At 43.5% G+C, this 15,393-nt stretch overlaps 1 protein-coding gene across 2 annotated transcripts in view; it reads right to left on the bottom strand.

Annotated features, from left to right (window-relative positions):
* The window catches only part of GEMIN8 (gem nuclear organelle associated protein 8), a 29,195-nt gene extending 19,825 nt beyond the window's left edge, over positions 1-9,370 (bottom strand). Inside the window, exons 1-2 of one of the 2 annotated variants that reach the window (XM_032620453.1) lie at positions 9,227-9,348; positions 8,820-8,898 (exon numbers count right to left, since the gene is read on the bottom strand). The gene's annotated coding sequence lies outside the window, so the exon portion shown is untranslated. Of the gene's footprint in view, positions 1-8,819; positions 8,899-9,226 lie in introns of both variants that reach the window. The other variant, XM_032620452.1, reaches the window with a different exon arrangement.
* Positions 9,371-15,393: the final 6,023 nt, after the last annotated feature.

Below are 15,393 nucleotides of genomic sequence, written 5' to 3' on the forward strand. Positions count from 1 at the left end.
TAATATGTTTTCAAAGATATTTTCAAATCATCTGATCTTTGATCAACAAGTTACGCTCTTTTTTCACCTGTTCACTTTTTTACACTGTTCTATAGCTGGATTTCCTATTGTAGAGAAGTACAGACGTCCCTCGGTGTTCGTGGGGAATTGGTTGCAGGACCTCCCCCCGACAAGAGACCAAAATCCGCGGATGATCAAGTCCATTACATAAAATGGTGTGGTAGGGGGGGACCTTGAAGATGGCGGAAGAGTAAGACGCGGAGATCGCCTTCCTCCCCACGGATACACCAGAAATACATCCACACGTGGAACAACTCCTACAGAACTCCTACTGAAGGCTGGCAGAAGACCTCAGACCTCCCAAAAGGCAAGAAACTCCCCACGTAACTGGGTAGGGCAAAAGAAAAAACAGAGACAAAAGAATAAGGACGGCACCTGCACCAGTGGGAGGGAGCTGTGAAGGAGGAAAAGTTTCCACACACTAGGAAGCCCCTCCGCGGGCGGAGACTGCGGGAGGCAGAGGGGGGAGTTTCGGGACCGCGGAGTAGTGCACAGCGACGGGTGCGGAGGGCAAAGCGGGGAGATTCCTGCACAGAAGATCGGTGCCGACCAGCACTCACCAACCCGAGAGGCTTGCTGCTCACCCACCGGGGCGGGCGGGGCTGCGAGCTGAGGCTAAGGTTTTGGTTTTGGACGGAGCTCAGGGAGAGGACTGGGGTTGGCGGCTTGAACATAGCCTGAAGGGGTTAGTGCACCACGACTAGCCGGGAGGGAGTTCGGGGAAAAGCCTGCACCGGCCGAAGAGGCAAGAGACTTTTTCTTCCCTCTTTGTCTCCTGGTGCGCGAGGAGAGGGGTCTAAGAGCGCTGCTTAAAGGAACTCCAGAGACGGGCGCGAGCCGCGGCTAAAAGCGCGAACCCCAGAGACGGGCGCGAGCCGCGGCTGAGGGCGCGAGCCCCCGAGACGGGCGCGAGCCGCGGCTGAAAGCGCAAACCCCAGAGACGGGCGCGAGCCGCGGCTGAGGGCGCGAGCCCCCGAGACGGGCGCGAGCCGCGGCTAAAACCGCGGACCCCAGAGACGGGCGGGAGACGCTAAGGCTGCTGCTGCCGCCACCAAGGGGCCTGTGTGCGAGCACAGGTCACTCTCCACACCCCTCTTCCGCGGAGCCTGTGCAGCCCGCCACTGCCAGGTTCCCGGGATCCAGGGACAACTTCCCCGGGACAGCGCACGGCGGGCCTCAGGCTGGTGCAACGTCACGCCGGCCTCTGCCGCAACGTCATGCTGCCTCTGCCGCCGCAGGCCGGCCCCGCACGCAGTGCCCCTCCTTCCCCCATCCCCCAACCCCCGGCCTGAGTGAGCCGGAGGCCCCGAATCGGCGGCTCCTTTAACCCCGTCCTGTCTGAGCGAAAAAACAGACGCCCTCCAGCGACCTACACGCAGAGGCAGGGCCAAATCCAAAGCTGAGCTCCTGTGAGCTGTGAAAACAAAGAAGAGAAAGGGAAATCTCTCCCAGCAGCCACAGAAGCAGCGGATTAAAGCTCCACAATCAACTTGATATACCCTGCATCTGTGGAATACCTGAATAGACAAGGAATGATCCCAAATTGAAGAGGTGGAATTTAGGAGCGAAATCTATGATTTTTTTCCCTTTTCCTCTTTTTGTGAAGGTGTACGTGTATGCTCCTGTGTGACATCTAGTCTGTATACTCTAGCTTCCACCATTTGTCCTAGGGCTCTATCCGTCCATGACTTTGTTTTAAAAATTCTTTTTCTTAATAATTAAGTTTAATTGTAATAACTTTATTATACTTTACCTTCGTTCTTTCTTTCCTTCCTTCCCTCCCTCCTTTAGACAACGAATCACCCCAAATTGAGGAGGTGGTCTCAGGGAGCAGGATTTATGATTTTTCCCCCTTTACCTCTTTTTGTGAAGGTGTATGTGTATGCTTCTGTGTAAGATTTTCTCTGTATAGCTTTGCTTCCAACATTTGTCCTAAGGTTCTATCCGTCCCTTTTTTTTTTCTAAATATTTTTTAATTCAATAACTATATTATACTTTATTTTATTTTTACTGTATCATCTTTCTTTCTGTCTTTTTTTCCTTCTTTCCCTCCTTCCTTCCTTCCTTCCTTCCTCCCTCCCTCCCTCCCTCCTTTCTTTCCTTCTTTGCTTCTTTCTTCCTTCCTTCCTTTCCTCCTTTCCTTCTTTCTTTCCTCATACTTCTACTAATTCTCTCTACTTTTTCTCCCTTTTATTCTGAGCCGTGTGGATGAAAGGCTCTTGGTGCTCCAGCCAGGAGTCAGGGCTCTGCCTCTGAGGTAGGAGAGCCAACTTCAGGTCACTGGTCAACAAGAGACCTCCCAGCTCCACATAATATTAAACAGCGGAAATCTCCCAGAGACTTCCATCTTAACACCAGCACCCAGCTTCACTCAACGACCAGCAAGCCACAGTGCTGGACAACCTATGCCAAACAACTAGCAAAACAGGAACACAACCCCACCCATTAGCAGAGAGGCTGCCTAAAATCATAATAAGGCCACAGACACCCCAAAACACACCACCAGACGTGAACCTGCCCACTAGAGAGACAAGATCCAGCCTCATCCAGCACAACACAGGCACTAGTCCCCTCCACCAGGAAGCCTACACAACCCACTGAAACAACCTTAGCCACTGGAGACAGACATCAAAAACAACGGGAACTACGAACCTGCAGCCTGCAAAAAGGAGACCCCAAACACAGTAAGATAAGCAAAATGAGAAGACAGAAAAACACACAGCAGATGAAGGAGCAAGATAAAAACCCACCAGACCTAACAAATGAAGAGGAAATAGGCAATCTACCTGAAAAAGAATTCAGAATAATGATAGTAAGGATGATCCGAAATCTTGGAAGTAGAATGGACAAAATGCAAGAAACAGTTAACAAGGACCTACAAGAACTAAAGATGAAACAAGCAACGATGAACAATGCAATAAATGAAATTAAAATCACTCTAGATAGGATCAATAGCAGAATAACTGAGGCAGAAGAACGGATAAGTGACCTGGAAGATAAAGTAGTGGAAATAACTACTGCAGAGCAGAATAAAGAAAAAAGAATGAAAAGAACTGAGGACAGTCTCAGAGACCTCTGGGACAACATGAAACGCACCAACATTCGAATTATAGGGGTTCCAGAAGAAGAAGAAAGAAAGAAAGGGACTGAGAAAATATTTGAAGAGATTATAGTTGAAAACTTCCCTAATATGGGAAAGGAAATAGTTAATCAAGTCCAGGAAGCACAGAGGGTCCCATACAGGATAAATACAAGGAGAAACACGCCAAGACACATATTAATCAAACTGTCAAAAATTAAACACAAAGAAAGCATATTAAAAGCAGCAAGGGAAAAACAACAAATAACACACAAGGGAATCCCCATAAGGTTAACAGCTGATCTCTCAGCAGAAACCCTACAAGCCAGAAGGGAGTGGCAGGACATACTGAAAGTGATGAAGGAGAATAGCCTGAAACCAAGACTACTCTACCCAGCAAGGATCTCATTCACATTTGATGGAGAAATTAAAACCTTTACAGACAAGCAAAAGCTGAGAGAGTTCAGCACCACCAAACCAGCTTTACAACAAATGCTAAAGGAACTTCTCTAGACACGAAACACAAGAGAAGGAAATGACCTATAGTAGCGAACCCAAAACAATATATAAAATGGAAATAGGAACATACATATCAATAATTACCTTAAATGTAAATGGACTAAATGCTCCCACCAAAAGACACAGATTGGCTGAATGGATACAAAAACAAGACCCTTATATATGCTGTCTACAAGAGACCCACTTCAGAACTAGAGACACATACAGACTGAAAGTAAGGGGATGGAAAAAGATATTCCATGCAAATGGAAACCAAAAGAAAGCTGGAGTAGCAATTCTCATATCAGACAAAATAGACTTTAAAATAAGGACTATTAAAAGGGACAAAGAAGGACACTACATAATGATCAAGGGATCGATCCAAGAAGAAGATATAACAATTGTAAATATTTATGCACCCAACATAGGAGCACCTCAATACATAAGGCAAATACTAACAACCATAAAAGGGGAGATCAACAGTAACACATTCATAGTAGGGGACTTTAACACCCCACTTTCACCCATGGACAGATCATCCAAAATGAAAATAAATAAGGAAACACAAGCTTTAAATGATACATTAAACAAGATGGACTTAATTGATGTTTATAGGACACTCCATCCAAAAACAACAGAATACACATTTTTCTCAAGTGCTCATGGAACATTCTCCAGGATAGATCATATCTTGGGTCACAAATCAAGCCTTGGTAAATTTAAGAAAACTGAAATTGTATCAAGTATCTTTTCCGACCACAACGCCATGAGACTAGATATCAATTACAGGAAAAGATCTGTAAAAAATACAAACACATGGAGGCTAAACAATACACTACTTAATAATGAAGTGATCACTGAAGAAATCAAAGAGGAAATAAAAAAATACCTAGAAACAAATGACAATGGAGACACAACGACCCAAAACCTATGGGATGCAGCAAAAGCAGTTCTAAGGGGGAAGTTTATAGCAATACAAGCCCACCTTAAGAAGCAGGAAACATCTCGAATAAACAACCTAACCTTGCACCTCAAGCAATTAGAGAAAGAAGAACAAAAAAACCCCAAAGCTAGCAGAAGGAAAGAAATCATAAAAATCAGATCAGAAATAAATGAAAAAGAAATGAAGGAAACAATAGCAAAGATCAATAAAACTAAAAGCTGGTTCTTTGAGAAGATAAACAAAATAGATAAACCACTAGCCAGACTCATCAAGAAAAAAAGGGAGAAGACTCAAATCAATAGAATTAGAAATGAAAAAGGAGAAGTAACAACTGACACTGCAGAAATAAAAAAAATCATGAGAGATTACTACAAGCAACTCTATGCCAATAAAATGGACAATCTGGAAGAAATGGACAAATTCTTAGAAATGCACAACCTGCCAAGACTGAATCAGGAAGAAATAGAAAATATGAACAGACCAATCACAAGCACTGAAATTGAAACTGTGATTAAAAACCTTCCAACAAACAAAAGCCCAGGACCAGATGGCTTCACAGGTGAATTCTATCAAACGTTTAGAGAAGAGCTAACACCTATCCTTCTCAAACTCTTCCAAAATATAGCAGAGGGAGGAACACTCCCAAATTCCTTCTACGAAGCCACCATCACCTTGATACCAAAACCAGACAAGGATGTCACAAAGAAAGAAAACTACAGGCCAATATCACTGATGAACATAGATGCAAAAATCCTCAACAAAATACTAGCAAACAGAATCCAACAGCACATTAAAAGGATCATACACCATGATCAAGTGGGGTTTATTCCAGGAATGCAAGGATTCTTCAATATACGCAAATCTATCAATGTGATAAACCATATTAACAAATTGAAGGAGAAAAACCATATGATCATCTCAATAGATGCAGAGAAAGCTTTCGACAAAATTCAACACCCATTTATGATAAAAACCCTCCAGAAAGTAGGCATAGAGGGAACTTTCCTAAACATAATAAAAGCCATATATGACAAGCCCACAGCAAACATCATCCTCAATGGTGAAAAACTGAAAGCATTTCCACTAAGATCAGGAACAAGACAAGGTTGCCCACTCTCACCACTCTTATTCAACATAGTTTTGGAAGTTTTAGCCACAGCAATCAGAGAAGAAAAGGAAATAAAAGGAATCCAAATCGGAAAAGAAGAAGTAAAGCTGTCACTGTTTGCAGATGACATGATACTATACATAGAGAATCCTAAAGATGCTACCAGAAAACTACTAGAGCTAATCAATGAATTTGGTAAAGTAGCAGGATACAAAATTAATGCACAGAAATCTCTGGCATTCCTATATACTAATGATGAAAAATCTGAAAGTGAAATCAAGAAAACACTCCCATTTACCATTGCAACAAAAAGAATAAAATATCTAGGAATAAACCTACCTAAGGATACGAAAGACCTGTATGCAGAAAATTATAAGACACTGATGAAAGAAATTAAAGATGATACAAATAGATGGAGAGATATACCATGTTCTTGGATGGGAAGAATCAACATTGTGAAAATGACTCTACTACCCAAAGCAATCTACAGATTCAATGCAATCCCTATCAAACTACCACTGGCATTTTTCACAGAACTAGAACAAAAAATTTCGCAATTTGTATGGAAACACAAAAGACCCCGAATAGCCAAAGCAATCTTTAGAACGAAAAAAGGAGCTGGAGGAATAAGGCTCCCTGACTTCAGACTATATTACAAAGCAACAGTAATCAAGACAGTATGGTACTGGCACAAAAACAGAAAGACAGATCAGTGGAACAGGATAGAAAGCCCAGAGATAAACCCACGCACATATGGACACCTTATCTTTGATAAAGGAGGCAGGAATGTACAGTGGAGAAAGGACAGCCTCTTCAATAAATGGTGCTGGGAAAACTGGACAGGTACATGTAAAAGTATGAGATTAGATCACTCCCTAACACCATACACAAAAATAAGCTCAAAATGGATTAAAGACCTAAATGTAAGGCCAGAAACTATCAAACTCTTAGAAGAAAACATAGGAAGAACACTCTATGACATAAATCACAGCAAGATCCTTTCTGACCCACCTCCTAGAGTAATGGAAATAAAAACAAAAATAAACAAATGGGACCTAATGAAACTTCAAAGCTTTTGCACAGCAAAGGAAACCATAACCAAGACCAAAAGACAACCCTCAGAATGGGAGAAAACATTTGCAAATGAAGCAACTGACAAAGGATTAATCTCCAAAATTTACAAGCAGCTCATGCAGCTCAATAACAAAAAAACAAACAACCCCATCCAAAAATGGGCAGAAGACCTAAATAGACATTTCTCCAAAGAAGATATACAGAATGCCAACAAACACATGAAAGAATGCTCAACATCATTAATCATTAGAGAAATGCAAATCAAAACTACAATGAGATATCATCTCACACCAGTCAGAATGGCCATCATCAAAAAATCAAGAAACAATAAATGCTGGAGAGGGTGTGGAGAAAAGGGGACACTCTTGCACTGCTGGTGGGAATGTGAATTGGTTCAGCCACTGTGGAGAACAGTATGGAGGTTCCTTAAAAAACTACAAATAGAATTACCATATGACCCAGCAATCCCACTACTTGGCATATACCCTGAGAAAACCAAAATTCAAAGAGAGTCATGTACCAAAATGTTCATTGCAGCTCTATTTACAATAGCCAGGACATGGAAACAACCTAAGCGCCCATCATCGGATGAATGGATAAAGAAGATGTGGCACATATACACAATGGAATATTACTCAGCCTTAAAAAGAAATGAAATTGAGCTATTTGTAATGAGATGGATAGACCTAGAATCTGTCATACAGAGTGAAGTAAGTCAGAAAGAAAAAGACAAATACCGTATGCTAACACATATATATGGAATTTAAGGGAAAAAAATGTCATGAAGAACCTAGGGGTAAGATAGGAATAAAGACGCAGACCTACTGGAGAAGGGAGGGGGAAGGGTGAGTTTTGACAGGGCGAGAGAGAGTCATGGACATATACACACTAACAAACGTAGTAAGGTAGATAGCTGGGGGGAAGCAGCCGCAAGGCACAGGGATATTAGCTCGGTGCTTTGTGACAGCCTGGAAGGGTGGGATGGGGAGAGTGGGAGGGAGGGAGACGCAAGAGGGAAGACATATGGGAACATATGTATATGTATAGCTGATTCACTTTGTTGTAAAGCAGAAACTAACACACCATTGTAAAGCAATTATACCCCAATAAAGATGTTTAAAAAAAAAAAAAAATAAAAAAATAAAATAAAATGGTGTGGTATAGTCGGCCCTACGCATCCGCGAATGCGGAAGGAAGTTTCACAAGTTCCGCATCTATTTTGTGAATTCTCCAACCTCTACTCTACGCTTACTCGTTCAGTTTTCCTCCCTTTCTTCTCATTTCACCCTATCCTTAAATGTTGCACCCTAAAAACCAAAATAATCCTTCACCCTCTGTAAAACACTTTTAGAATGAAAATTCTCTCTGGAGCTTTAGCTTATATCCTTTCCCAGCACAACAACGAATACTCAGAGGAGATCTGTACACCTTACTGTGAACTTGCCTTCAGTTATGCCTATCCAAAGTTACTAGCTAACAGTCTTGGAAAATATATGGTTTCTGTTCACATTGCCATCCCAAAGGGGCTGTTACTCCTCTAAACTATATTAGTAAAAACTGTACGTATAAAGGTTACCCCCACCCCATAATTCATGGGAACTCTGAGAGTAAGTAACTCCAGAAATGCTATTTGTGTTATTAATCTTCAGTCTAAACTTTCAAGTAATGTTATTCTGACTTGAGGTGCAAAACAGCTGAATACAGAATCTAGCCTGTGAAACAACTTTAAAAATCATTCCTGAAAAAAATAAACTCGTTCAGAACCATCTGGTCTGTACTAAGGGACTCTCAGGATTTCACAGCTAAAAGGTACTTCGTTGGCCACTGGTGCAACTTCACTTAACTACTGAGGAAGAACAGAGGGAAAAGACATCCTCCACCTCCACAGGTAAGGCGCAGAGAAGACCGCAGGTGCCAAATGTTCTCCAGGTAACTGCCATCAAAACCTCTGACCTCCCACAGAGGACAACGTGCGAGGGAAAAGAGAGGAGAAGAAAGCCCCAATTTTTGAATAGACGGGCTAATATCCTAGACTTCCCTCTAAGGATGAGGCTGACCTGGGTGATCTGTTCTGATTCTGGGCTGGATGGGCAAAGTCCGAATTCACCTTCCAGACCTGGCTTGACACAGCGTTACCTGGAACATCAGAATCACAATGGGGAGCTTTCAGAAAAATACCGATGCCGGGGCCCCACTTCTAGAAATTCGAATTTTACTGGTCTGGGATGGAGGCCCGGGCATTTAAAAACCATCCAGTGATTCTGGCGCACGGCAGAGCCGAGGGGCTCTGGAACCAGTTCCCTCTCACAATTAGCGGGATGCTGATAATTACAACGATAACGTGACAGGCAAGCCCTCTGCTCTCCCGGCCTCACAGAAAGTCAGGCTCAGGGGCCGCCAGGCTCAGGGGCCTCCAGGGGCCTCCTTCACTTCCCAAATGATACCCAGCCGCCCCCAGAGTCACCTCAAGAGCTCGTAGCCTGCAAATCCTGGGCGGTGGGCGAGCAGGGACCTATTTCCGGTGGGAAACAGGATACGCGGTGCGTGGGAGAGGATGTTGCCGGGGCGACTAGACGTGAGCGGCCGGTGCGGGTCACGTGGCCATGACGCGCAGGAAGTCCCGCCCCCGTGGTTGACGTCCCGTCCTAGCCGCGTTCCGCACCACTCAGGGGCAGTGGCGCGAAATGGGGGCTCCGCCTCTCGGGGCGGAGCGTGGGGACGGCCGGTGTAGGGAGTAGTGACCGGATCGCGGCACTCGGGGCGCGGTGGGGGAGGGGGGGCGGGCACTCCTGTGCCTCGGAGTCGGGCGGTGGGTCGGGAAGACGACAGTCGTTTCTGCACGGCTTCCGCCTCCGCTACAGTTCCTTGACATTTAACTCTTCGCTCTGAACTTTCTCACTTCCGTTCCCTTGTGTTTTGTTAGCCTTTGCTTTTTTAAAAAACTGAAACGGAGGGTGGTCGTGGCCCAGGCTTTGAAAATAGTCACCCAGATCTGAGTTTGAGTGCGATTCTAGCGCTTAGTTTATTAACCTCCCTAAGCCTCGGGTTCTCGCCCCGAAGAGGTGAGAAATACCTGGTGCACAGGGCCTGGTGCGTGATAGCTGACAAAAATTGGTGCCTATTAATTAACATTTTTTAAATCATCACAATAATTATCAGCAATACCTGTTCTGTTAGCATCGCAGAGGATCAATAATAACCAAGCATAAATCACTCAAAGCCTAAGTGGCATAATCCTTTCCGGGGTAATTTGGCAAATTGCGCCAAGAGCCCTAAAAGGGGGCCTATTTCTGTACTAGAATGTTCACTTCTGAGAATTTATTCCAAGGAAGAACAGACGTAAACCGGATGCTCATTGCAGAATTATTTCAAAAAGTGGAAAGTGGAAACCACTTAAATGCCTAATAAGAGTAAATGGCTAACTCAAATAGACTTTATCAATGGTGTGAACATTATTACCATGTTATTCCTGTACTCAAGAAGAATCAAATACTATAGAAGAATATTAACAAATTAGTACTGGATGCCTACTGTGTGTCAAGTATTATTCCATATTTGCATTGTCCATTGCAGCCACTTGCCATACGTGGCTGTTAAGAGCTTGAGATGTAGTCTGAACTGAGGTGGGCTGGAAGGGTAAATTACACAGTGGCTATTGCAGAATTCATTTGAAAAAATGAATGTGAGATACCTCATTTTAAAATAGCAACAACATGTTAGGGAAGGACTGTTTAGGTTAAGTAAAATATAGGATTAAAATTAATTTCATCTTTATCTTTTTACTTTATTAATGTGGCTACTAGAACATTCAGCATTCTCTATGGGGCATGCAATATATAATTATATATGTCTATTGGACAGCGGTATTCCATTTACTGGATATGTGGTGATAAACAAGACAGTTTTTGACCTAAAATGAGCACCACTGAGTAGAGTGCAGACAGCAAATAACATCACTGTACACCATGGTAAGCTCTTTGCAGAAAACATAGCAGGGTAAGGGCCAGAAAGTGTGTTTATATTGAGGGTGGTTATTTTAGACAAGATTCGTCCTCCAGAAAGTGGATGTGGGAGGAACTAAGATATTTGTGGATAGAAGGGTGGGGAGATAGCAGGGGTGTCTTCTAGGAGAAGTCAGGGATGGATTGAGGCTGATAAATCAATTGAGTCCTGGTGGAGTCTTTGCCAGAGGGAAGAAACCACATCAGAGGAGGAAGGGAAGAGAGAAGAGGGGTAAGATACCAGGGAGAAAGAGCTTAGGGGGGCCCTGGTAAAAGCAGAACAAAGCAGACCTGGAGTGGATGTGTTTCAGGTCGAGTAGTTACTGGACTACTATGATTTATACACAATAGTACTATGAGTGTGTGTATATATTCTCTCTCTCTGGGTGTAAGGTGTTCAGAGTCGAAAGGGAGACCCACCAGGCCAGGGGCTCAAATTCCACCTACATTGTAGGTCCAGACTCCCCGGTTTGATGCCTTGGCACACATGGTCCAAGATGGTGCTTCACTGCACCTTGTAGCGGGTGGGAAGGGAGAAAGGTGAAGCCAGGGCATGCCACTTCCGTCTAAAGTATGGTTTCTCCACCTTGGCCATAATTCACATTTGAGGCTTGATAATTCTGTGTTCTGGGAGCTCTCTTGTGTGTTGTAGGATATTTAGCAGCATCCCTGGCTTCTACCCACTAGATGCCAGTAGCATCATCCCCCAGTTTTGACAGCCAAAAATGTCCCCAGACATTGCCAAATGTCCCCTGGGGGCAAAACCCCCCCCCCCCCCCGGCGGATGACATCACGTCCGCACCACGTTCCGTCCGCACCCCAGCAGTTGAGAACCACTGCTTTAACTACTAAGTTTCCTACAACACTTCTGCTCAAATCCCGCTGATGGCCAGAACTTCATCACTCAGCTATCCTAAGGGTAAAGGAATCTTGGCACTGTCTGCCTGCCAGGTACCCAGCTAAAAGCGAGCTCAAGAAGAAGGCGAGAAGCTAGCTGATTCTCCCACACCCTGGTTGCTACAGGGAATGGAAATTCCATAGCTGATTGAGGAGGTGGCCCTGTTTTTTTCATCTTCCAGGCAGAGTTTTCATCATCATTCATTGTAATTCACCTGCATGAAAATATTGATGGTGAAGAAAACTAAGCACTTAAAAAGTAACAATTCTTACTCCAGAGAGCTGACCATGGAGAGAAACTGGATTCTGAAATGGAGGCTGGAGGTTGGATTTTTGACTTGTGTTTTGGCGCCATCTGGTGGAAATACAGAAACCCTACCGTTCCTCACCCACTTGTCTGGTATTTTCTTTCATTAGTCTCAGCCCTAAACCTCAAATTATAAATAACCCTTAACTGGATTTTAGCAAAGTTTTAAAGGGTCCTTTAAGAGCAGGGACTCGTTAAAGCAGGGTTTCTCACCCTTGGCATGACTGACCTTCTGAGGTCCTTTGTACTGTAGGATTTTTAGCATCCTTGACTTCTATCCACTGGAGGCCAGTAGCACCATTTGTGACAACTAAACATTGCCAAATCTTCCTTGGTGGTGGGACAAATTCGCCCCCAGTTGAGAACCATTCCTTGAAAGAGAGGATCTAAATTCCACCATCTATGAAGCCATATGCCATGGCAATCTCATGTCAGTGAATCCTGGGAGTGGGACCGGCGTGCCTGGGAGGGATGGGAAGACAGTGCTGGGAGAAAACTCCAGCTCTAGCCGCAGCATGACACGTTCTGTTGTGGACACTCTGGACAGCTCTGCTTCTGCTTCTCCCAAGAGCTGGAGATGAGGTTGACTGAGAGATGCCAAGAGGCCTGGTGAGAGGGTGTAGCCTTTCTTTAAACCCCATGGCGATGAAATCTACAGACGCCAATGCCTAAAGCCGGAAGTAGCTCAGAATCATCCCAGAGTGTGACACTCAGCCCCAGAGTCCCCCTTAGGGACGCGCAGGTGTGGACGGTCCCGCCAGGTTTGGGAAGCCATAGCTAATCTTGTGGGGCTCTGTGGATCCCTCGGGCACCCCTCTGTCACCTGAGTACTGTGGAGAAACTGGTTGGGAGCCAGTTCCGTTGCCTGGAAACAGTCCCGAGTCTTTTCCTGGAAGCTGGGAAAAGGAAAGATCAATTTCCCAGGAGCATCCCCTAGCACACCCAACTTTCGGTCCCTCTGAGGTCTCTCCTCCAATTTCCTTTTGATTTCGCCTCCTTCGAAAGTCCCTGTCCCACCACCCACACTCTCCCTTTCAGTGGAGGACAAAATGAAGATGCCCAGGTGTGGATTCCATCACTTCAAAATACATTGCCATCTGAACTCCGCATTCACTTGTCCTCTTGTTTTAGAGAAATAAGTATCTTGGCTTCCGCCTAAGCTGGTCCATTCTTTTATTCCCTGGATCCAGGCCCGCGTCCTCACAGGCACCTCGCTCCCTCAGTTATGCACCTCTCTCTTATATCAGCATCCCTCTCTTCCCTTCCCCGTCAGCAGCAACCTCACTCAGGCTCCTTGATCTTTACAATAGTCTTGGTTGATTTTTCATCTCTCGCTCCATCCTGTCCTTTCTGCTTCTGTTTTTCGTCCTGCTTCTGTAATAAGTGGGCGACTTTGTTTCTCTTCCCTTCTTTCCACTCAACTCACTTCCATTTCTCTTCTGGCGCGTCCGTTACAGGTCAACTGTCTGATCCAGGCTCCCTGCAGACTTTTTCCTATTTACTCTCCACTCTAATTTGGCCTCTCTGCAGTGTTTCATACTATTGATCATGCCTCTTTCTTTGCAATTACCACATTTTCCCTCCCCATACTGCAAAAGTAACCTGGGATCAATGCACAAAACACAAGAAGGAAACAAACACAAGAACAAAAACACAAGGCTAGAAAAACACATGTGCTTAAGCATGAAGGAAAACAACAAGAGACACTCCCACCACTTAAAAGTAACCACTCTTTTTTTTTTTTTGGATTTATTCTTAGATCTTTTTACTTTTATTTTTTTAAATTGAAGTGTAGTTGATTTACAATGGTGTGCTGATCTCTGCTGTACAGCAAAGTGACTCAGTTATACACATATACACATTCTTTTTAAAATATTCTCTTCCATTATGGTTTATCACAGGATATTGAATATAGTTCCCTGTGCTCTACAGTAGGACCTTGTTGTTTTTACATCCTATATGTAACAGTTTACATCTGCTAACCCCAAACTCTCAGTCCTTCCCTCCGCCACCCCCCTCCCCCTTGGCAACCACAAGTCTGTTCTCTAGGTCTGTGAGTCTGTTTCACAGATAAGTTCATTTGTGTCATATTTTAGATCCCACATATAAGTGAGATCATATGGTATAAAAATAACCACTCTTTATATTGATTGTATGTCCTCCCATTTTTGTTCTAGACTAATCCATCTTAGCATGTGCATGCTACTCTCTTTCCTGTGTATAAGAACATATAAAACCATCTTCCATTCAGTGGTACAGCTCCTGAGAATTAGGGTCGGGCCTGGGAATGAATACTGGTTAAATGCAAGAATGAGATAAAATTGGACAGGGTGGGGGAGAGATGGAGTGGGAGTTTGGGGTTAGCAGATGCAAACTGTTACATATAGGATGTATAAACAACAAGGTCCTACCGTAGAGCACAGGGAACTATATTCAATATCCTGTGATAAACCATAATGGAAAAGAATATGAAAAAGAATGTATATATATGGATAACAGCTGTACAGCAGCAATGAACACAACATTGTAAATCAACTATACATCAATAAAACTTAAAAAAAAGAAATGAAATGGGACAGCAATTGTGGTTATTTGGATATCTGCAAACTTAAATACTATAATGAAGGGCTTCTTATGTATTTTCTGAGGTGTGGGAAACTTCCAAAAGATTAATCCCTGCTTATATTATTATATTAAGTGACCAGTACTTTTTTGAGAAGGAACAAGGGTCCCTATCAACTGATCATACTAAACTTTCCGAGCTTATCTTTTCTTTTGGAAACACTTCCTTTAATTTTTTCTGAGCTTATCTTTAATGGTGTTTTGAATCTTAGGTAGATGAGATTCTTTATCAGTAATTTTTAAAGAGGACCAGGGGATTGGTGTGGGATAGAACCAACTAATTTCTGAAAGGTTACCCAGAATTCAAGTAATAAAAATGTTTGCTTAAATAGCTATGATTATAAAGCAATGTATTATGTCTATGGCTAAACCTACAAAGTAGTACCCATCTTCACCCAGCAGAGGGCACACTGTACCTAGTTATTGACGCAGAAACACAAAGTGAAAGGAAGTGTGTTATTCTCACAGCCACACGCTACAGTAACATATGTCATCACACATAAGTGAGTGGAACTGTACATCAGAAGTTCCATGATATATTTTTTGTTGACTGAGTTTCCAGCTCTCTTCTTTCACATTGTTTTTAAAAGTTATTTTACCTTCAACAAGCTCAGGATTAGGTAAAAGTTAATCTCTAAATAATACTGTTAACTTCACCCGGCTAAAATCATTGGCGCCCAACAACGTGTAAGGGTTTTTGAGAGCATCATTTCACATATGGCGTGTTTTCTGTTCTCACAAGATACCTTACAGGTCATGACACAGCAGTAAAGCACATCCACCTACAGATACTGTGCACTATCC

The sequence above is a fragment of the Phocoena sinus genome, chromosome X, assembly GCF_008692025.1.
Source record: "Phocoena sinus isolate mPhoSin1 chromosome X, mPhoSin1.pri, whole genome shotgun sequence".
NCBI lineage: Eukaryota > Metazoa > Chordata > Mammalia > Artiodactyla > Phocoenidae > Phocoena > Phocoena sinus.